We start from the raw sequence: 25,301 nt of genomic DNA, 5'->3' as shown, positions 1-25,301 counted from the left end.
ATAAATTTGAAAGACAATTAGATTGCAAAGCAGTTTGGAAAATAAATGTTATCTTTCTAGTTGATACAAAATTGTGTTTCAATTGCTTTCTTTACAATGAGGTTATCATTCTTTAAATCAATCAAATGTATTTTATTCAAAGGCCTAGGCTGACAGAATAATGTATTTCTGCTAATATGGTGATTGATGATTGATTCTAGTCATTGCATGTCTTTCCACAAAGTTACACTAAAGAGACTTATCTTTGAATAATAATCAGCCATACCTATAATAGATTTTCACCTTATAATTTAGCTTGCTCCACTGAGCAAACTGATATATTGAACTGATTACAGGTAAATTACCTTTGTGTCATTTGTATCCTTGACTACTATGTGGGTAGGTAGGGCAAACGTTGAGTTCTGTTCTGAATAGAGATAATCCTTCCTTAGTTTAACACTGTGTGAAGGTTTTTAAAAATATTCTTTACTAAGAGTATTCCTTAAAATCAGAACCAGATGTTTAAAAATAAAAGTGAATACATTCAGGCTGAAGCTGCTATTCAGCTATCTTTAACTACTATAATTCATTTCTAAATAAGATTTTGTAAGATATTCTGTGATCACATAACCACTTAACAAAATTAGCATCATGTATTTGGCCTCAGATTTTCTCATTCTTTATTTGAACATAATTGTATGATTGTATGACTCATGTTACTCTCAAATGAGTTAACTGAACTAAGAAGAATATAATTTTTCTTACTTGGTAATATTACACTTCAAATTTCAGGATTTTAAGGTTATTGCTATATTTTCCAGTTTGACCATGAAGAATTCCAAAATCTACTTTGAGATGATTATTGGGGTATTAAGAAGTATAAGTTAAAATAATTTCTAAAATCATATTATGATATTTTCTTAAAGAAAACTACATTCAGGATACATATGTATTCTGCCAATCTCTCCTTTTCTTTTTAAAAATATTGGTATATAATGTATTTCAAAATATATTCCAAAGTATTTGAATAAAGATAATTTAGAAAACTTAAAATCATTTCTCTTTATTTTGTAGCTAGTTGGCTTAATTGAAATATCTGCTTTCATTTCTAATGGTGATTGCAGTTTATTGAAATATTTTTGAAAAATACTTTTTATTATGGCTAATATTGAAAGATTATTGTCACTACTTCTACCTGCTGTAATGGCTAAAATTAAATAGATTGTAAATACCAACTTCAATCAGGATGTGAAGTGACCAGGACTCTTATACATTGATGTAGAAAGTAAAGAATGGTACTACCATTTAGAAGAGTTTGGTAGTGTTTTAATAAATTTATTTTTCTGCCTAGTCTATGATGTCAGTTTCACTACTGGGTACTTATCCAAGAAAAATTAAAACTTTAGGCCTTAACAGGACATGCACTTTAATATTCATATCAGCTTTATCCTATAATAGTCCAGACTGGACACCCAAACACTCATCCACTCATCCTCAGGTGAATGGATTAACAAATTATGTTATATGTAAACATGGTATACTACTCAGTAATGAAAATGATTTAACTGTGCATGTATACAATAGCATATATGAATGTCAAAATGTTACCTTCAGCAAAAGAAGCAAAAAAAATGAAAAAAGAGTATATACTATAAATTTCCACTTATATAAACATGTGGCACAGACAAACTAAATAATGGTGATCGAAATCAGACCTGTATTTGGCTGAAAGAATCATGGGTTACCTGATTATATAGACTAGGAAGACATGAGGAACAGAACAGGCTGGAAAGGGGCATGGAGAAACTTTACAGGGTAATAGAATTCTATATGTTAATTAGAGTGGAATGCATTTGTCAAATTTAAAAAACTGTATACTTAAAATCAGTATATATTATTGTACATAAACTGAATTGGGTGAAAAAAGTACAAACATAAAAAAGGATATTGTCTATTATCATTTGAAATACCAGCTAATGTTGTTTTAAAATAAATGCTAGTGTTACATGAAAAGATTTGTTTTCCACTGAAGGTATGACCATGGCAAGATACAATTTAATGTCAAAACTGGTATACTTCAGAAAGTGAAAAAGAATATCATTAATAGTTTTGCTGGGTTAAAATGAGTAAATCTGCACTTTCCTGGGAAAATCAGGATGTATTGTTACCCAGTTATGACTCAGTTCCAAAAACAGTGACCTCAAGGGCTACAGAGCAAGTGCTTGTAGACTCACTGCTTGGTAATTTGCATCTTTGAAAAGATCAAGGGCAGCTGACAATTTTCAGCTCTCAGCTGCTATTATGGCATGTAGATCCTTGGTATCGACAACTGACAATGTGTGAATCAGACACACCAAGGGATATCTTAAAACCTCATGGTTGTTATTGAACTAACTGAATCAGTTTTATGCTGTTCATCTCTCATCTGCACCTTTGTATTTGATCTCACAGACTCATCAGATTGCTGTGTTCACACTCAAGACTTTCCCAGATGACACAGGAAATTACTCCACAAGTTGGTGTGCTACCCTACTGGACATGATTTGTCTCTCTGTCAGTGACTAGTACATGCTGCTGTTTCCTCGCAAAGTCAAACTTTGATGGAAATATTTGCAGGATGGAGTGGGGCTACCAAAAATCAGAATTACAAGCAAATCTGGAGAAGGTGATATTTGAAGTGAGTTTTTAGGGATAGGTAAGCATTATGTAGGTAGAGAAAAAGCAGAAATGAGGTCTGAGCAAAGAAAACAGCATGAAGAAAATGCTGAAGTTTCAAACAGTATGGTGTTTCCAAGCATACACAAGTAAATAGGTACTGCTAGAGAGAGGAACACATGAGGGGAGAGGGAATGGTAGAAATGATGTTAAGCAAGTTTTTACATGCAGGTTTCTCTGTTTAAGAGTTGTAGGATATGATAGGGCTCCAGTCTAAAGTGTCTCAGTATGTGATCATTTAAATGTATGGCCCAAAAGACACCAAACACCAAGTTTCTCATTGGAACACTGGCCTTCAGAGAATGTCCCAGCATAATATCCTTCTTATTTAGCACAATTTTATTGTAATCTATGCAAACATTATACATCTTTACTTGGTTAAATTTTTCTCCATTTTGTTTTCATGAATCAAATGTGTACCACAAAAGTTAACATGAGCTAGTGCTTCAATATATTTTAACAGGATTAATAAATATTCACATATCCATTAGTTGTTGCTGGGTTAACAACTCCAAACACAGTGGCTTGAAACAAAAACATCAACCATTGTCACCCCTGAGTCTCTGGTAGGCTGGCCACCTTTGTGGATCTTGGTCAGCTTGGGCCAATAGATGTGGCTCTGATCCCAGTCGTGTTCTATCATATTTGGGATAAAACGGCTGTCAGTTGATCTAGAAAGGCCTTGGCTTTTCCCACATACTCTTTCATCACTTACTAAGCTAGCCCGAGGTCTTGGAGAGGGAGAAAATACAGTGAACCTCAAAAATAGAAAGGATGTGAGGGTGGGTAAAAGAGGGTGGGGGATAGCATCCCACCCCTGTGAGTGAAAATCAGACTGTGCGTGGGAAATCAGAAATACAAGGAAAGAAGCCTAACTAAAGCAACTACTACCACATAGGGAAGTGAACCTCAGTGGTGGGTGATTCTGATTCAAACTCCTGCCATCTGAGATTGGCTCCAGGCTGTGGATTGGTTTCCATCAGCTCTGTGTTGTTCATTCTGGGGCTCAGGATAAAGGGGCACCCACTGCTGGGAAAAGTTCTTGCAGCTGATCACTGTGTTTAAGGTCGAAGAATCCCACACTCTCTCTTAAAATCTCTGCTCGCATCCCATTTTTCATTGTCTGTTAGTCACATGGCCAAACACAATATCAATAGGGCAGAGACATATGCTCCACGTGCTTGTTTTATAAACAATGACCCAAGGTATCAAAGAGTATATTTGGTCAAGTAGGCAGAGATGCGGATGTAGATAGAAACCAAATGAAAACATCGTTTAGGCTGTGTAGTGAAATTGAAACCAGAGTATGTGTAGCGCATGGCATTTGCCAAGGTGACCACACTGATGTCTCCCATTCCACGTACTCTTGGAGAGACACCATGTGACAGCGGCACGCCTCATATCAAGTGGCAAGGTCTGCATCTCCTTCCCTTGATTTTGGGCCAGGCTCAGTGACTGGTTCACCACAAGTATACACTGAAAGTGACACTGTGTTATTTCAAGCCTACATCATGAAAGGCTGTGCAGCTTCGGCTTACTTCTCTGGAACAATCACATTTGAGCCCTTAGGTGGCACCGTTCCCGGTACCACAAGGAGAAGCCTGACTGCAAACAGACGAAGTGATGCCCCACTGGCTCCAGCTGCTTTCGTGCCAGGGCCCCAGCAGCAGCCTCCCTATGAGTGCAGCCCCAGAGGACACTCCATGCCAGAACCACCTCTTGGATTCCCAACTTCCGGGAACCGTGAGAGAATAAAATGAGTGCTGTTTGAAATCATGCAGTTTTGGGATGATTTATTATGCAGCAATAGATAACTAGAACAATGTGGTAGGGAGTAAACTCCACAAAGAACGATTTGACCTAAGTTGAATAGCATTGAAAAGCCGCAGAATGTTGTTCGGCAGGATAACAGGCTAGAAACAGGGTTTTAAGGATTTAGGCAAATGGCCGAGTGCAGGATCACCTGATGGCAGAGGGCCTGGAAGTAGGGAAGCAATCTCAGCGTTCCCCGGCCTAAGTGGACTCCGAATTTGACTATTCACAGAAATGTTGCTCTTTTTAAAAATAGAAATGTTTTAGAAACATTGAACTACAATGAAGTAGTTGAATGTTAATTTGGGGGGATCTACTCATATGTTAAAGATTGTGGCCTCTTAATGAACACCTTATTGAGTCAGGTCATGAAATATATATTTACCTCTTTGTAAATCTGAGTTTTCATTAACTGTTTCACTAACTTTATCTATTAGTTACTTTGTTCACTATTTTTAAATTTCCACTTAGCACTGCTACTGTGTAGAAGCCGAGAGGCTTTATTAGCATCACATGATGTAAAATTAATGAGCTAACATCAAACTTTTTCCCAAAAGTGATTCAAAGCAGCAAGTTGTAGCAGACACGTGAGCAATTAGTACATTTCTCCACTTAGTACCTTTGGGTCCAACCCCATTAGCACATCTATCATATCAAAGTGATGAGATTTTGATACACATTTCTATTCTTGCTGTTGCTCAATAGAAATCTCAAACTGTGAAGCCTGTGGATTGCGGCCTATGTAGCTCATGTGTCAGTTTTCTTATCTCTAATCTAAGATCGCCTCCCTCTATGACAGTAGAAAAGGAAGAGGGGTCGTCTCATAGTTGTCCCCTTTGTGTCTGGCACGTGGCTGTTCCCAGATGTCACCGGCCCTTTCCCTGTTCCCTGCTCAACCATAAACTTGGATGTGTTTGCCAAAGAGCCCCCAATGCTGTCTTCTTCCTCAACTGGGTCAGCTGAGAGTATATATGAACTGGGCCACACACATGCCATCATTCCTTTTATTCTCTAAAGCCCCAATCCAGAAAGCTCTAGAAAACATCAGACTTGACCAAATGGTGCCAGAAGAAAAGTTCAGACCAGGAGGGAAACATTTTAAACTGCACACCAAATATCTGATTCCTAGTGCTGTGCGCAGAAACCCATTTTCCTGTTCAGAGTGTTTGGAACACCCGCCATGTTCTTGTCTCTGTGCCTGTCTTTGAGAGAGAGTGGCTCCTTTTTCTCATCTCCATCATGGAAGGTTTCCTCTTCTTTTGGGAAATTCTACTCCACTACCCATAGATGCAGCCCCTGGATTCAGCCTCTTGCTTACATTTTCCAATGTTAACAGTATTTATTTATTCAAAATCAATGACTGGGGGACACCAGCAGGATGGTTTGCGGTGGCTGTTGCTTGCCAACTGTTGAAAGTGGTTCAGAGGGGAGAGCTCTCCAATCCCCTTCCCCATTTGTTCACCAGTAGAAGCTGCAGGCTCTTTCCTCTCAAACTGCTGAGTTCCCTCCTCTCCCTCTATTCTTATTTCTCAAGGTCAAATGTTAATTGTCAGAGATCATATAACCTAGTTCTTAGCACTGAGCAAGAGAGACATTCTTAACTGCTTTTAGGTTGGAGATGCTACTTCACTTGATTTTACAAGCGGCGTTAGTTCACTTAGTTCAACCTTTTCCTCCATTTCTTCCATATTTTGTCCCATCAGCTCTGTTTACAGTTAGACAAGATCTGGTGGTGAGCCGCGTTTACCTTTTAAAATGGCCATTCTCTCCAGCTATGGAAAAGATTGAGGGAAATTTCAAAATTAGTGCAATTAAGTATCAAAGACATACCTATTCCTTGTCTGGGAGAAAGGGGAAGGAAAGGTTAAATTTTCCACAAAACAGAAGAAATCCCTGAGAAACCTCTAAATTCTTTTCTCTTAGTACATATTGATTCCCCACTTTGTTCATGAGTTTAGAGTGCATTAAGTGATGAAGTGTTTGCCATGTGAAGATGTGGGGGAAAAACACATTTCTGACAAAAAAAAAATGCAGCTCTTTGCACATGAGACTTTAGGATGCCTGCAGAAGGAAGGAGGCCACCATGGCTGGAGTCCAGTGTAGATCCTAAATATTTTCTCAGTTCTTTTATTTTAGAAAATAAAAGGATGTCTCATAATCAAAATTTTGTATTCTTATTTGGAAAAAGAATTGGGATTAGAAAAATGTTTTACATCTTCCTTCTCTTGAACACCAACCATGTCGAAGACCCATCTCAGATCAGGGAAGACTGAAGAAAGAAGAGATGAATATTTACGGGGGAGAGTTAGGGCATTTTGCACTTTTCAAAAATAAGGAATAAGAGAAAGTCTTTTCCACTTTCTTCACCTGGGGAATCTGACCTGGCTTTCTGACATGTCACTGCGGTTCAATTTTTGAGGTGCTAGTTTTGAAACCTGTACTTTAACTACTATATTATATTCTCCTTTCTGGGAGAGCAAGCCTATAATGTGTTTAATGGCCCAGGTAAAACAGCGGGAGAAGTTTACTAATAAAAGATTTTGGAAAAAGAAGTAGGAGAGAGAGGCTGGCATGATTTTTAGTGTCAGCATGTAAATAATCCCCCTGGAGGGCATGGCTGGGTCCTGCCAATCATGAAGATTTTCCCAGCTGTCAATCACCAGGATGCCTAGACCCTGCCAGCTCAAGGAATTTGCACACTTTCGCTGCAGGCATGGTTTGTTTGTTTTCTCTTCTTTATCAGCATGAAGCTCCACAAAAGTATTTTTGAAGTGATTGAAATACAATAATGAGCTTGCTTGAAGAATTTACAACCAAATAAAGCCTTTTCTCTTTCTCATCTAATGGTCAAATTCTCTCCAGTAATATTTCTTAGTTTTCATGTACTTTACACTTAAGAATGGATATATGTGTGTAGAAGACTCTGAGGTAAGGCAGTCTTCTTACTTTGTAGGATTCCTGTAGAAAATAAAGTCATCATCAAATTTTAATTTAGGCCATGACTTTACTTTCAGTGACTCGAGGTCATTATTTTCAGGCACATATGCATATACATCATGAAGGTTTTGTTCATGGGAAAACTTTTATGAATTTCCTGAATACAGAGTATTTCAACTATAAAAATGCAGGTGGCTTTAAAGTATTCACATCTTAGTTTTAAATCAGTTCTAAGAAAAATCTGACAGTCTTCCTTTCTTTGCAGTTTAGTAGATACACAGTATAGTAGCTTTCTTAGTTCACACCTAGACATTCGACAGTGATCAGTGAAATGATCAGATGCAGAGAACTGTGCGTGACAGCTGGATTCCAAGTAATTGTGCTATTTATGGAGAGATTTCCGATGTTAACTTCAGGGGCTGAAGAAGTGGTGGAGCTGCCAAGTAAGAAAGAACTGTCCAAGGCACAACAGAATGAGATGGTCCTGGATTCACTTGTGGATGCGCTGGTCACTTACTTAGAGCAGAGATCTGGGTCGAATGACTTCCCACTGAGTGTGGTGAGAAAGAGCTCACCTCTGTTCCTCTTTCTTGCTCAGTCATTAATATGTACTTGAGTGTGAGTTTTGATCTTTAACTTATTCCTGTGCATTTTGACTAAACTGTGCCACCTTAAGGTGGAAGCCTCCCTGCCCTGCAGTCTTGGGCTCTGGCAACCTCAGAGGCCACTTGCCCCTTGGCTTTGCTGTTGCTACTTAATACATGGCAGTGTCAACATTGGATTCCATACTTTCATCCACATTTATGAGATTTTAAAATGTATTACATTTGGAATCTATAAAAAGCCCATAATTTGTAGACCTTTAACCATTATTTTACATATTGATATATTAGATGATGCAAAAAAAAAGCCAGAAACCCAGTATTTAAAAAAAAAATAACAACCAATATGAAGAATACAGGCAAGACTGAACTCCTGTAATGTACAAATATCTCTTTAAAAAGTCAAGTTGTTTATTTTTGCATAATTTAACAGGCCAAAGTATCTCTAAATTCATTTGTATCCTTCTGTTTTGGGTGAGTTCAGACATTCCAATCTGTATCTATGAACACAGTCTCAGCAGTAAACACAATTTTGTCTGTTGACATAGAGAAATTGAGTCCTTGCTGATAGCAATCATATCTCCTAATTCAAATATCCCTCGTTCCTTTTTCATCCCCAAAACATAGCACAATAATAGGCCATTAATCAATCCTCAATTAATGTTCTGTATTAGTGTGCAATTTGAAAAACAAAACAGAGCAAAACTATCCACCTAGCATGTGCCTATCATCCATCTGTCTATCTTATCTATCTGTTTATTAATCTATCATCATCTATCTTTATTTCTTTGTCCTGACTTTAAATCTGTCTAAGGCCCTGGCTTTTAACACAGGAGTTTTTTCTCATAGCAATGTGAATAAATATATTCCTGGAACATTACTCTTGATAGATGTAAAGTGAAGTAGTTAGGGAACAAACCATATATATATATTTCTTATTCTGGTATCATTAATCTACAATTACATGAAGAACATTATGTTTACTAGGCTCCCCCCTTCACCAAGTCCCCCCAACAAACCCCATTACAGTCACTGTCCATCAGCATACTAAGATGCTGTAGAATGACTACTTGTCTTCTCTGTATTGCCCACTCCTCCCTGTGCCTCCCCCCCACACTATACATGCTAGTCATAATGCCCCCTTTCTTTTTCCCTGCCCTTATCCCTCCCTTCCCATCCATCCTCCCCAGTCCCTTTCCCTTTGGTAACTGTTAGTCCCTTCTTGGGTTCTGTGATTCTGCTGCTGTTTTGTTCCTTTGGTTTTCCTTTGTTCTTAGACTCCACATATGAGTGAAATCATTTGGTACTTGTCTTTCTCCGCCTGGCTTATTTCACTGAGCACAATACCCTCTAGCTCCATCCAAGTTATTGCAAATGGTAGGATTTGTTTTCTTCTTATGGCTGAATAATATTCCATTGTGTATATGTACCACTTCTTCTTTATCCATCCATCTACTGATGGACACTTAGGGTGCTTCCATTTCTTGGCTATTGTAAACAGTGCTGTGATAAACATAGGGGTGCATCTGTCTTTTTCAAACTGGGCTGCTGTATTTTTAGGGTAAATTCCTAGAAGTGGAATTCCTGGGTCAAATGGTATTTCTATTTTGAGCTTTTTGAGGAACCTCCATATTGCTTTCCACAAACGTTGAACTAATTTACATTCCCACCAGCAATGTAGGAGGGTTCCCCTTTCTCCACAACTTTGCCAAAATTTGTTGTTGTTTGTTTTTTGGATGGTGGCGATCCTTACTGGTGTGAGGTGATATCTCATTGTGGTTTTAATTTGCATTTCTCTGATGACAAGTGATGTGGAGCATCTTTTCATGTGCCTGTTGGCCATCTGAATTTCTTCTTTGGAGAACTCTCTGTTCAGCTCCTCTGCCCATTTTTTAATTGGATTATTTGTTTTTTCTTTGTTGAGGTGGGTGAGCTTTTTATATATTTTGGATGTCAACCCTTTATTGGATCTGTTATTTAAAAAAATATTCTCCCATACTATAGGATGCCTTTTTGTTATATTGATGGTGTCCTTTGCTTTACAGAAGCTTTTTAGCTTGATAGAGTCCCATTTGTTCATTTTTGCTTTTGTTTCCCTTGCCTGGGGAGATTTGTTCATGAAGAAGTCGCTCATGTTTATGTCCAAGAGATTTTTGCCTATATTTTTTTCTAAGAGTTTAATGGTTTTATGACTTATGTTCAGGTCTTTGATCCATTTCTAATTCACTTTTGTGTATGGGGTTAGACAATGGTCCAGTTTCATTCTCTTACATGTAGCTGTCCAGTTTTGCCAGCACCAACTATTGAAGAGGCTGCCATTTCCCCTTTGTATGTCCATGGCTCCTTTATTGTGTATTAATTGACTGTATAGGTTTGGGTTAATGTTTGGAGTCTCTGTTCTGTTCCATTGGTCTGTGGCTCTGTTCTTGTGCCAGTACCAAATTGTCTTGATTACTGTGGCTTTGTAGTAGAGCTTGAAGTTGGGGAGTGAGATACCCCCACTTTACTCTTCCTTCTCAGGATTGCTTTGGCTATTTGGGGTCTTTGGTGGTTCCATATGAATTTTTGAACCATCTGTTTCAGTTCATTGAAGAATGCTGTTGGTAATTTGATAGGGATTGCATTGAATCTGTATATTGCTTTGGGCAGGATGGCCATTTTGACAATATTAATTCTTCCTAGCCTAGAGCATGGGATGAGTTTCCATTTATTAGTGTCCTCTTTAATTTCTCTTAAGAGTGTCCTGTAGTTTTCAGGGTATAGGTCTTTCACTTCCTTGGTTAGATTTATTCCTAGGTATTTTATCCTTTTTGATACCATTGTGAATGGAATTGTTTTCCTGATTTCTCTTTCTACTAGTTCATTGTTAGTGTATAGGAACAAACCATATTTTAACAGGTAATTTGTTTGATATAGTCCTAATACAATGCCACATGTAATTGGAGCTCAGTAAATTACTTTAATTTAATTCTACCTTGCAAGAGAACATTTGTTCTCTTCAGATTTTTTGAGGTTAAGTTTAGGCAGATGTCTGTTCTTCATTATTGTAAAGAAAATGTTGAACTAAGTCTAGCATAACCTTTGCTGGGAGATAATTTTCCATGGTTTTGCACAGATCTGCACATCTTATGAGCAGAAACACTGACAATCTTTCTTCTGGGCTATCTTTTAAAATACATTTCTACAGCAAACAGTCTTGGAAGTTGAATAATTTCTACTCTGGAGCAAAGGTCAGCTTTGCTTGTAGCCCATTATGTAAAAGATTGCAGTCTCCTAATCTTGAGGCCCCTCAGCTGTGACGCAGACTCACTGTATGCAAGTGTCCACGCGGACCCCTTGGTGTCAGCTCACAGGACTTGGAGAGCAAGAGGGAACAGCACAACCATGAGGCTCATGCTGCCTGCTGGGTTAAGGGTAATAAAGTCCTTTGTTTTTGTTCCAGGAATCTCATGTCCTCGGTCAGCCTCATGGAACTGTAGCAGACTAACTTGTTACAATGCAAGCAGGGTAAAATCTCAGGCCCTTCACACACTTTTGATAAGATAAACAGAACCAGGTAATGTGATATTTTGCCAGGGAAAAGAGAAGCTTAAAGGACTCCTGAAAAAAATCTCTTTACTCCCTTTCTTTGTACCTAAAGACTCAATTCAGGTATTTTTATATTTCCTGTTAGGTCAAGAAAGTTTGGTCTAACAAAATAATTGTTAATTTGTTAGAAGAGCATGGCGATTAAAAAGGGAGAGTGCTTGAGTAAGTCTCAGAAAGCTTTCTTAGGTTGGGTCAACTCCTAAGTGTACAGCTGTAGCCATTAGGAAGATACAATGCCAAATACGTATGATTCCTGATAGAAAGAGACATGGGTTCTTGTTCAATAAATACCTTGCCTATATATTACTATGTTATCAGCTTTCTTTTTAAGTGGAGAGCCAAATATAAAGTATATCAATAATTTATCTTTGTATAGTAACCATCAGTGTGCATTTGATATGTTTCACTGTAAAATCAAGGGATTTATATATCCACAAATAAATATACGTGTACAATTTGTTGTTTTGCTTTTCAAGTTTGGCTTAATTGGCCCTCAATACTTGATTTCCTCCATACTGACCTTTATTTTTTGATATGCTTAAAGTAGACAGTTACAATTTTAAAGATAGCATCATTTTGACATATCAAAGAGAACAGCTATTTAAGTTGTAATTTGTATGTGCCAGCATGTGATAAAAAGTCACAGTCACTTCTTACTTTACATATCATAGAAATGACTCCAAGTATCTAGACTCTGTCAATTAGTAAGCTCAATTAGTAGGCTTGAAGGTACTCTATTTTATATCTATGGGTTAGTTACATGTTTCCAGTTTAGAAATTGGCACACACCAGACAATTCATGTTCCATGGCAGTTTTTGCTTTTTTCAAAAACACTTAGTAAAATGTATTGACAGTCAAGCTCCACTATTAACAGATCACTGGACCTAGAGAGACGTCGCTGGTCTAGCACTCCGAGAAAGGGGTAGACAACTGACAAATGGGCACACAGCTGGCCCAGTTCCTTTAATATCTACAAGGACAAAGGATAGCTGGATATATTTCCTTCTTAAGCTGCATTTAAAATAAAATTAATTGTACTTCATAAAACTGAAATTGTATTGTAATCAAAGAGCAGTACTTTAGAAGTTGTATTTATATTTTTGTCATCTAGAATTAGATAATAGGAAAAACCAGTCCAAAACTCTTAAGAAATTAAAACGACCACTGAATACCAGTGTTGACATTCTTTTTCTTTGAAGGTGTTTGAATATGCTTTACTCCTTGGGTGGTTTAAGACTGATTTTAAGTTGTTTTAGAATTTTTGAAACCAACACATCTTCACTGCCTCTCTTGCAACTACTATTACTCTGTCAAGTTTTCACTCCTATTAGCAACATCAAGTTTGTGTTTTGTTTGTTTGTTTTTGAAACTGATCTAGTAGGCTTTTTATTATCTGATTCATGAATTGGGCAGCATCCAATATGGCATATAGAAAGTTTCTTCCAAGCGGTGTAATTTTTTTTTTTAAAATCTATCATTTTCTAAGGATTACTTAAGGCTTGAGTAGGAAGAGGATCCTTAGGATACATACATAGTAAGGGAATAATTATCGGGATTTGCCCTTACACAAGTGTGGAAGCTGGTTACACAATCTATGTGAGGCTGATTTATTTCTCTATCTGCCATTGGTGGCTTAAGTCCACAGGACAGGTACTCTGGAGGGAAAAATGGAAATAAAGGGAGGGGGCACTCACGGACAAAGTGGAACTGGAACTGACCGGGAAGAACTGGAGCCCAGGAAAATGGATTGGAACCTACATCTGTTTTTCACTGCTTCCAAGCCCCTAACTCCAATGATGGAGGTCCTGTGGGAAAAGCTCCTGTCATCCTCACAGTGCCCAGTGCAGCCTGGCCCAAGCACTGGAGAACCTGGCCCAGAAGGTCTGGCAGGAGCTGCAGGAGCTGCAGGTCCCAGGGGGGCAGGCGGGAACCAGGTGCACAGGTGACCAGAGATGATGCAACTGAGCCTCCCAGCCACCTGGCAAGCTGCCCTGAAGCAAGTTCAGGAACTTGCTGCTGCTTCACATCTGCCTTCCAAAATCTCATGCAAAATACTCAACTCGAAATTGTGCAGGGAAGAGAATCCTGGAAAAAAGACTTCCAGCTTTGCTCAGCGGACACACTTCATGTCCACCATCAGAAAGCACCTAATCAATTAGAAGTCACCACAATTTAGATACAGGCTGGACTTCTGCATCTTTCAACACTGTTAAAAAACCTGAAAAATATTGTTATCTGAGCATTTGGCTGTTCGTATATGTGGCAAACACAGACAAAACCCTTCCCTATGTATAATAGGTGTTTTGCTTAAGAATCTTCTCCTATATTGATTAAATTTATTCCATGATGTTGCATGCAGTGAACTTAGTAAATGGAGTCTTGGTTTCCTCATTAGCAAGAAGGGAGATGACACAAATTAATTTAAATTCGGTATTGCTCCACCCCAGACTAGCCGTGTAACCCCGAGAAAGTTTCCTCACCTCTGTGAGCCTTCCTTTCCTCATTTGTAAAATGAGTGCAGAAAAGTTCAGATGCATACTGTTTTGAAAGATTTTCTAAAATCTCTAATCAATAAAATGGTTCCTAGAGAATTATTTGAAAGAACATTTTAGAATTCTCTACTAAGACATTCTCCATGATTAGTGTTAATGTTTGTCATTCATTGAAAAGTGATAAGCATTGTTTGCTTTGCTATGCACTTGTTAGCTCTAGTTATCACATTGTATTCTAAGGTGTCATTGATACCTTCTATGACATTGAAATGTGGTTATGAGATCATTTAATGACTCAGTTAATTTTAAATGGAATTTTTGTTAGTTGGTTCTGAGCCTCCACTGGTGAGGTTTATTACACCTGCCCTCTCAGCACTCAGATTTCATTACTGTGTATAAAGATGTAGGTATAAATATTTTATGTAGTTTTATTCCTTGCTTCTGTTTATTGCAGTGTTTGATATTTATTATTTATTTAGTTTATTGTGTTTTTTTATTAATGTGCTTGCATATTGGCTCTAGGGTTATCATGGTGGAAAGAAACAAAATAAGCTAGTAATTCGGAGAACTCTCTTATTTCAGAGTTGGCTAATTAAAACCAGTTTTGGAGACTGAAAAGAAAATTAATGACTATCACAGGATATAACGTGTTTGATCTTGATGCTCAAGATTCCTTAGGAACTGCAGAAGGTCCTTCAACTCAGACAGGGAAGAATTTCAGATAGTAACAACTGAGCCTGTATTATTGCTAAAGTTGTATATTCACACTCAAATAATGCTGAAACATATAAAGTAAAAAAAAAAATGATAGAATTAACTGGAATGTGGTTCCCTGGATTGGATCATGTAGCACATAAAAGAATATTAGTGGAAAAATAGATGAAATCTATAAAAAGTTTGGACTTTAGTTAATAGTAATGTATCAGTGTTGTTACTTTTGGTTTCAAGAAATAGAGTGTAGAAATGTAAGATGTTAACAAGGGGGTAACCTGGGTGGGGGATATCCAGAAACTCTTTGTGCTACCTTTGTTACTTCTGTAAATCTAACATTATCTCAAAATTAAAAGTTTGTTTCTTTTTTCTTTTGCTGATAGTAAGATCATCTAACACGCTGCTTCTCTGACCTCCAACAATATAAATTGACTTTCAGTTTGATACCCATAAATCTACCTAATTTTTAAAATGCTTACAAGTATTCCATAATGTTAATTTACATGTTTTAAAGGCATTCTGTTGAGTTGACTCCAATTATTTTGCCTTGAAATAATGCTGCAGAAGACATCTTGTCTAATATATCCTTGTACATTTACATGAACTTTATGTATAACATCAATGCTTAAAATAGCCATAAGTAAGAATATTAACATTTTAATGTCAAGTTGTTCTTAAAATGATTGTTGGACTTTTTAAATCTACCAGTAGCATATAAGGATGCTTTTTTACTCATACTCTTACCAAATGGATCTTAGCATTTCAAAAATATTTGTCATTCTATTAGAAAATAAGTGTTATTTCATTTGCGTCATGATGGGTGAGTAAATGTTAGTCATGCTGCTGGGTTCAAGAGAGAAGAATGGGTAAGATGAAGTCATGGGCAAAATCACAGAGGGCACGCTGTTCTCAAAATACTGGATTTTGAGGAAAGCTGGATGGAGGTGAGAGTCAGTGTTGAGGTTGGTAGTCATGAAATGTTTGAATCCTTATTAAGGGGACTGAATGCTGAAAGGTTGGAAAAACCATTATAATTTTTCAAAAGGGAAGAACATATTCGATTTTTATTTTAGAAAGATATCTATGAATGCAGAGTAGGAAGCTGGCTTAAGTGGAGCTAAAGTGGGAAAAAGAAAAACCAGTTAAATGTTTCTTAAGATGACGTGATAAATATTAGCACCTAAGCAAAGGAAGTTCCTTTGAAAGGGGGCAGAGGGGACAGAAGCTACAGGACTTAGAGGCTGATTAGATATGAAGGGTGATAGAAATGGAGTAGACTAGGACAAATCTGTTTCATTTTTGCTGTCAGTGGCAAAATTGGACACAACACGGGGAGAAGCAAAATCAGGAAAGATGCAAACTTTGTCCATGCCAGATGCCTGTAGGACTCAAAACTGAGGATGCCCAATGGATAAGGGGGATGCAAGTTTCAATCTCATTTCTGACCCAGAGACAGAGTCCAAAGTTATCAATGTGCAGCTGGAAAAGGACAATTTGGGCTGGATAATTCTTTGTTGTGGAGGGTTGGCCTGTGCACTGTAAGATGGCTAGCAGTTTCCCTGGCCTCTACCATCTAGAAGTCAGTAGTGAACCCCAAGTTGTGAGAACAAAAAATGTTTGGGTGTAAAATAAATTTCTCTATTTGAGAACCGCTGGACCATGTGAAATGAGAAGGAAAGAAAGCTGGGGTTGGATCCCTGGGAAACATCGGTATTAAAATGCATCAGTGAGGTTGCATAGGAAAGTGCCAAGCAGGTAGAATAGAACAACAGAGAAGGTATGACAGGGGATAGGGTGTGTCAAGAAGGAGATACACGTCAGTGTCAAACACTGATGAAATGTCAGGTCGGTAAGACTAAAATTGTCAAGAATATTTTGCAATTTCAAGGTCAATGATGACATTAGCAAAGGTAGTGTTTTTGGATGTCAGCTTCAAATGCCACCAGGAACCTATTGTTCTGAAAGTCCAGTACACTCTTGGGTTTTGAGTGATGACTGTCTCATTGCTTTCCGCAAGGTTTAACTGACAGTAATGTTAACTCCACTCACAGTCTGTGTATTTTCCTTTCTACATACTACATTTCCTGAAACCTTTTTACATTTCTCTCTCCTGACCCCATTTTTAGATTTAAACTTTTAATACCCAAATACCATTCTTATTTTAAGGCAGCTCTCAGTTTTTACTTTTTTACTGTAGTCTTTTCATTTGAAAATATCCAGAGTTTGTGTCCCGGTGCTTATCGGAGTGGCAGACATTATTTTTGCCAGAATTTTCCTTTTCCTCTTATTCTTGAATCATATTTAGATGATTACATATTCTCTACTTTCAGGGTGTGTTCTTTCTAGTGGTAACCAGAGCTGCTTTCACAAGCTGATGATAATCGATTGTTAAATTTTCAAGAATTGTTGAGCCAGTTATTAAATATGGTCATTATTAAAAATTAAATTATAAAAACTTGTAGTTAAATAATTAAAAAACAAAACACATAGATGTTTTGCACTTGTGACTTTCTAATTATTTTACTGTTATCTGTGTTCTTGAAGTTACGTTTATAATATTTATATGGTGAAATACTATATAATGGGGTGCTTCTGTGCATCTCTTCTCAGCTTTGCACCCACTGATGTCAGGTTAGTAGCTTGAAATCAGCTAGAGCAGAAGAATATACCTTCTGGATATTGACAAACACTACAGAGCCTGATTATTTATTTATTTACCATTACTGGTTTACTATAAAGGATACTACTCAGGGATAGCTATAGGGAAGAGATGCATACAGCAAAGTGTGGTGGGAAGGGATGTGGTGCTTGGAGCATTCATGCCCTCTCTAGGTATAACCTCCCAGCATTTCAATGAATTCACCAACCTGGAAGGTCCCTAATTTATTTTTTGATTGTCTAGACTGAAGAAAATGATGGAGAAAATGTTAATAATGCTTATTACACTTAAAAGTGCCTTGTGCCCATAGCTGTTACATTGTAAGTAACACAGAAATGGAGGAGATGATCTTATGGCATCCAAAGACTATTATGCAATCATCAGAAGAATAACTCAGGCCCTTGATGAACAGGTGAAATCCTAACATACGTCTTTGTTGTTTCAATGTCATCTTATTTATTAACTAACTATCATTAATATCAACCAATATTTATGTTGCAATTACACTCCTTTAATTGAAATATATAAATTATATATATATAAATTATATATATATAAATATAAAATATATAAATTTATATATGAAATATATAAATTTATATATATAAAAATTGGGCAAACATCAATGAAAGCATTTTGTGAAATCAATTGGCTATAAGGAATTTATAATAAAGAGTAAAGTATATCTTATTATTTGCAAATCATGTGCTATACCTCCTTAAGATAAGTTAAACAGTCTTTGTATATCTATACAATATTTATTTAAGTCTACACATATATATGTGTGTACATACATGCTTATTTTCAGAAAGCCAATTATTACACATTTGCCAGCACTTCTTTCTTACAAGATTTCCCTAATTATAGGAACTGCCTTATAAGGCTGCTATATGCCAAAATCTGAGGCTTTATCAGAAATTGTTGCTATATGTTGATATTTTTAAAAGTGGTTGCTTCTCTGTTCTCACTCATTGCTTTTGCCCAAATTTTCATTTTTTATCACATTTTTTGCACAATGATGCCATCTTCCCCTCACCATATCTATATATTGTAGAATGATGTGCAATTATTTAGACAATTTTTATCTTGTAAAATTCACCTGATTTTCTGTGTTTATCTTTCATAACCCTTTTCCGGATTAAAAAAATGGAGTTTTTATAAATTTAATTGCATATATCGGAGTTCTACACATTTTGGTCTCATCATTGAATTTTCTCTCATTTCTGCTTTTATTTTCTTTAGAGACTCTAGTCTTTCTACTCTCTGGATGACATTCATAACTTGTTGAGTTTGTACTAGTTTTCCCTTAGATAAGTGCTATCTACCATACACATTCATAGGTATTCTTCCCAGTAGAAGCAGAAGAGGTCACTAATCTTCTTTCAGTTGCTGAATATGAGAGGCCCTTTCAGTATTTCAGTGAGCTGGTCTTTTATGGCATTGGCAACAATTAAACAAAATCACCTTGCAATGAGGGAGTGTCTATGATGACCTTTCCCCTCTTCTGTACCCATTTCAATTCCTTTTTTTCTGTTTCCTTCATTGGTCACTTCTCTGGGTAAACTATCTGTATATAATTTCCAGCCTTACACCCTTACTCTTAAGGAGTAATAGTCCTTTCTTTAAAAGTATTTTTCATCTGCTATGGGATGACTGCATATGTTGAAGTCTTAAGCCCCATTACCTCAGAATGTGGTAATAGGGAAATAGGGTCATTTGGAAATGGGGTCATTGCAGATATAATTAGTTAAGATGAAATCACCCCGGAGTAGGGTGAGCTGCTAACCCAAAATGCCTGGTGTCCTTATAAAAAGGAGACATTTTCACGCACATGTACATACAGACACACACACATGGATTGCCATGTGAACATGAAGGCAGAGATCAGGAATAAGAAAAACACAGGAATCTGGGAGAGAAGCATGGAATAGCTTTTCCCTCACAATTAAAAGTAGGAACTCATCCTGCTGATATCTTGATCTCAGACTTCTGGCCTCTGACACTATGAGACGATAAATTTTTGTTCGTTAAGTTTGTGGTACTACTTTATTTTTAATGGCAGTGAGCAAACCAACATGTCAATATAAATTATATAATTATAAATCTGTCCTTGTGATCATTTAATTAATATCTTATTATGCACATACAAACAAAAATTTACTGAGAGCAGGGGCTGCGTCTGTTCTTACAGATGTATTCCTTGTGCCTACCATAGAGCATGGCATATAATGACAGCCAATGAAAAGGATTAATTGAATAAACATCTTGTTTCTCAGCAGCAAAGAGTTTATTGTTACAATGCTAGGAGAATTTTACACATAATTTATCATATTTTCTGATTGCAAAGTTGAGGGGTTATAGGATTTCTTCTGCAACTGTCCACGAGATGGGGGAAGGAAGGAAGCCTTTTCTCTGAGTGGGATGCATGTATCTAATGATAGGGGTCCTTTATTTTTGCATAGGCTAAATTTACTCATTTTTGGCCATAGCAACAGAATATGTGCAAAAGTCTGAGATAGTAGTGTGTGGAATGTGATGACAGCACCATATGGGGAATTGTGTGGTATCAGGATGAAATGCCGTACTTTAATGCTTAATTTAAGGAGATCTGATTTTGACAGTGAGCATTGGGGATTAAAAAAATAGAGCTCAGGGCTAAATATGGGATAGAACTGTGTGCTAATAAAAAAAAGCTAGTGGTTATATGATAACCCGTTATTTTCTATTTATATATCTCATGCCTTCATATCAAACAATATTTCAGCTCTCTCATTCACCTAATCTGTACTCTTAATTCATACTGTCATTTTACATGTAAGACCTGTCTAAATGTTCTCTATTTCAAAGAATTCATTTTAGTAGTTGTTTCATTGTTGAATTTATTTTAAAGATACTCTTTGTTAGATAGTTTTAATCTTATATAGCTATGATATTTCAGTCATGTTGCAGTGGAGTTATGGCCATAGTTTGATTTATATAAATTGGAGCATATGGATTAGCATAAGGAGTAAGAAAAAATCAGAGTTCATTCCAGAGGGACATATGTCATTTCTGTGTTTGGTGTCACTAATATTATATAGATAAAATAAATTTCATTACATAATATTTTTTTCCTACAGACATATATGTTATCATATTTTTAAACAGAATATTTTATTCATGGATATAGTTAACATATGTATTCTTCATATTACTGTACTAATAAATGCAATTCTTCCCCCATCATCCCAATGTGTCTATGTAATTATGACCTCATTTGGTTAAAATACATTCAAGCAATTTCTGTCAGAACATATTTTAATCTTCCATTAATGTAAGATTTCAAATATGGGGGAATGCAAATAAATTCAATTTCATACATCTAGAAAAAAAGAAAGCAGTTCTTGTGAGGATACATCATATGTACATACACAAACACACCAGTAATCATGAAATCATTTAAATCAAATCATAATGCTTTGGAAACTAATTTTGCCAAGTTTAACTAAAATTTTTGAGTTTACAAAACAATCCTTTAGGGATTCAGTTTATGGAAGTTAAGATAATTTGCAATTCTCTAAGAATAAATTAAGCCAAATTTAAATGCAAAGCTGTTCTTCAACCTCATAAAACCTTGCATAATAATACATATTTTAAATACACATGAAACTAACCATGAAGTTTAATTTTCTCTATTTCTAAGTGATAGTTAAGTATTTAGTAGGAGATACTTCCTGCTGGAAAATCTTTAAAAAAGTAAAGCATCCTTACTCTTAAATATTGCTAGGTACTTTCTCTTATATCATTTTAAGATCCAGTACGGCAAAATAAAACATTGTGTTCAGAAATGTCTCCCAGGAATTTTAAAAGGTTAGAGATTAGAAAGATGCACATTTATTTAGGGACTCTTTTAACAGTTGCAGTATGGGTTTAAGATACAAAACTCGCAGAGAAAAGTAGCAAATAATGTGAAATGTCTCCTTCATAAGGTCAAAGGGTTAGCTGTTATCTGTATCATCCAAGAACTAGAGAAAAGTGGTGCCAAAGAGATGAGAAGGACTATCATCAGTTATCAGAAGAAAGACAACATGCAGGCAAACTGAGATCAGATTGTTCTCTGAAGTGTCTTCCAGTTGGCCTTGACCCACTGAAGTTGAAAAGTCAGAACTGTCCACATGTTACATGGAAAACAATTTAGTCCTGAGTAGGGCTAAATAATATTGAACTTTTCTATAACTTTTAATACTGAAACCATATCATTTAGAAGAGGCCATAAAAACCACTGTGCCAAATGATAACAAATGTATGACTTTGGAAAGGTGACAACGTGTTTTTGGTGTTCCTTGGGCCTCTTGTTAAGTGCTGGTAAAGGGTTTTTAAGATGGAATGGAGCACTACAAAAGCATTTTGTTCCCTTTTATCTACTAAAAAATTAGTAGAAAATTTATTTCTTCCTAAATTCAGGGACAAAGACAGAAAGGAATTTGGAGGAGACTATGTGGGACCTTTTTTTAAATGTAAACCTGGCAGATCATAGGTCGGAAAAAAGATACCAGGACCATTGATGACCTTCTATTTGGCTTGTATTTCAGCTTCTTCCAAGCCCACAACTTGTTGAGTCCATTTGTCTAATTGCCTATTATTTATTGGAAGCAAGGAATAGTCTCTAAACACCTGTCCCTAGGATTGAGGGTTTAAAAACGCTTTTAAATGGATTTGGGTGGCTCTACCCAAAGAGCAGAGTTGAGGAAATGAATGGAGGCCCTGAAATAAAATAATAAAATAATAATGATGTGAGAGAGAGAGAGAGAGAGAGAGAGAGAGAGGCATCCAGTGGGTGGAAGAGAGAAGAAAGGCAGAGTGTTGCTGGTCAAGCCCTGCTGGGAATGATTTGCTCCTAGGAAAACTGTTTGATGTGAGAATTAAAACAGCAGGTAGTCAGAAGGTGTGATAATGCTTGGGGCTCATCAAATTTCCCTGGTTCTCTCTTCTGAGGAGACTTAACCTAAAGAAATGATTTGGTATCTCCACTTTGTCTTTGCTGTAGAGAAGTTCTTCTCTTAGAGACAGGGATCCCAGAAATTGTCCAGAATCTTCACTTTAAACTTTGATGTATGTGCGATTCATGAAAGAGCTAACCCTCAGGACCCTGGCTAGATGGCTAGCAAGTCCTTTCTACTCTTTCTAACTGAGAAATTCATCAGCCAGCCTTGGCCAGTGGAAGAATTGGTACCGCAAGAACAAGTTGCCACCTACCACATGTGTCAGCAACTGGAGCAGGGCTATCCTTCAGCTTCAATGATGATTATAAGCACTGTTGATCAAAAATGAAAAAGATACTAGATTTCAGATATATCAGAAGTTAGTTGTTCATATCAAGCAGGAGAAAATAGGCTAGAATTAAGAAGGGCAGGAATGGAACAGTCACGTTATTAGGTGAACATTAGTATAACATAAGATTTTAATCATTTGAAGTTATTCAGTTTTGCAACATATAAATAAAACATATCTCTTGCTAATAAAAAATGAATGTTGGGGATTTTGATATCCCTAAATTAGAATCTGATTTGTAATGGGTTACACTTCTTTCATTTATATCCTTCAAATAATTATCAGTCAATTTTATATCCCAGTAATTGAAAAATATAGAGAGGGACTTTTAATAAGCTTTCCTTCTTATATGAAGTTTTATAATGTTAGATCATATAAAAAAAATGTCTATGTATCTAAAGTATTTTCATGGCCAGTCATCACATAATTATTATCCAGATATATAAAAAATTGTCATCTCCTTATGACGGCTGGGCTGATTCTGAACAATCATTTTTACCTCAAAATGAAAATTTTATTCCCTAAAGTATTAGGCAAAATTGACTCTAAAGAATAATAAATACTAATAGTGGCCAAGAAATATTTTAACAGATCAGTATATAAATATATATACCCATTTTGTATATGCTTAATTCTAATTCATATCATTTACTTTCTATGTTGAATACTTGCTCAGCCTGTTCTGCTTCCTTTTTGAGTGCTTTGCTCAGTGTGAGTAATCGATCTGGGGAATCTCATTTGCTGTTATTTTTGAATGAATATGAGAAAAAAAGGAAGATAAATGGAAGGTGAATATGAAATGGCAAATGACAAGTAGAAAGGGAAAGATGAGGGTCTTTATTCAGAAAGCAAGCACTAATATTTCATTAGTTTGAAAGCTTTGGCTCTTAAAGAGTCTTTAGTCAAATTAGTTTTGTTAGAAAATAAGCTCCTTGGCACAGCTTCCATCTCTCCCTACAGCAATATTTCTGAATAATGACCTTTCGTTTCAATTCATCCATTTGGAATTTTAGTTGGTCACGAACAGTTTCAATGCATATTATGTTTTTTCCCCAATCCTATTTTTTTTAATCAATCAACTCTTAGTACAGAATTTGAAAGTGACTCACCATTATCAGTTTGATATTTATCACTAAGTTTGTTCCTCCTAGAGATATTTGAATTTAGTGAAATCAAAACATACACACTGGTAGTAAATTGATGATGGTAGTCACATGGGCTTTTTGGAGCAGTGTTCTTTCTTAGTGTTACAGGTAGAATAAAGGTATGATGTTTGGATTGTTTATGAAGAAGTGGTGACAGAATACTCTGGATATACTTTATTTCCTACTTTTTAGGTCCTCTTGTATGTGACCATACAGATGGCTGAGAAGGTTTGGAGGCAGTCTGTAGACCTGTTACCATATAAAGTTAACTGGCCTCTATTGCAGTTTAAGACCATGGCTCTGTAAGATATCTTCTGTGGCAACAAATCTGATGGACTTAGACACAAACCGAGACATAGATTTGAATCCTAATGCTCAGCTAAGAAATAAATCTTGCAATGTCTGCCATAAATAAAATATGCTCAGTGCGTATTTACCAAACAATTGTATGCATGAATGAATGAATGAAGAAATACTTCAGACCAGTGACTTGTTGATTTCAAAATACTTCCAAATTGTTTCATAGCTAATATTTGAAATCTCAACATGGATTTTATTTCAAGTTGGATCCTGGGATTATGAAGTGGAGGGAGGTAAGAAGAATGTGCTGGGTGGTGTGGTGGGGGAAGACTGGAGGCAGGGTGAGTCAAGTGTAATTTCTTTTTAAAATGCGGCAAAGCAGTTGATTATAGATCTGCACCCTCACCACTGCAACCTGGGCTGTTTTGCCATCTATTCTTTTGCTACTTTACCCTATTCTCCTTTAGAGCACACCTGCATTACTGCTTCTGAGACTTCTAATTGCTCATCACTTGCTTCCAACTAGAGGGAACACATGGCTCATTTAGAGAGGTGTTCTTCAGAGGAACAGAGTTCCTCAAAGTTTAGAAAGCAAAACAATTGTCACTACCAATCCCACAAGAATATCTGTGTATAAGGGGGGAATAAGATTTGGGCACTGTCCAGAAATCCAAGTATAGGCTATGATACCTTGTTCCCATGGAAAAAATGTGTTCTGAGGTTCAATTAGCTTCACGGCATTTTTGGAACAGATCCATTGGTGAGCTGAATATAACTACTTAGAATTCAGAGTCAAATAGAAATTAGCAGAAATATCTGCAAACTCTTTTATATAACCAGATACCATTATTTTACTTGCTTTCTTTCATGAGTATAAATTTAAATTAAAATAAACAATACTCATTTTTGTTGAATAAAAATTTATCTTTAATTGAAGAAAGTAATTTTTTCCTGAAAATGTAATAAAAGGCAAAGTGCTACAAATTATGTAAGCTTTTTAATAGTCTATTATTATTATTGCCATTAAAGGTATCTAAATAAAAATTGGTG

At 36.4% G+C, this 25,301-nt stretch overlaps 1 long non-coding RNA gene across 2 annotated transcripts in view; it reads left to right on the top strand.

Annotated features, from left to right (window-relative positions):
- Window positions 1-4,809, top strand: part of LOC118973698 (uncharacterized) — a 229,621-nt gene extending 224,812 nt beyond the window's left edge. For both annotated transcript variants that reach the window (XR_012131740.1, XR_012131739.1), the window contains one exon: window positions 2,431-4,809. This is a non-coding gene — a long non-coding RNA (uncharacterized lncRNA). The remainder of the gene's footprint in view (window positions 1-2,430) is intronic.
- Window positions 4,810-25,301: the final 20,492 nt, after the last annotated feature.

This window comes from Manis javanica, chromosome 1 (genome assembly GCF_040802235.1).
Source record: "Manis javanica isolate MJ-LG chromosome 1, MJ_LKY, whole genome shotgun sequence".
Classification (NCBI taxonomy): domain Eukaryota; kingdom Metazoa; phylum Chordata; class Mammalia; order Pholidota; family Manidae; genus Manis; species Manis javanica.
The sequence above is the reverse complement of the archived record's forward strand: the minus strand, read 5'-3'. Positions and strand labels throughout refer to the sequence as shown.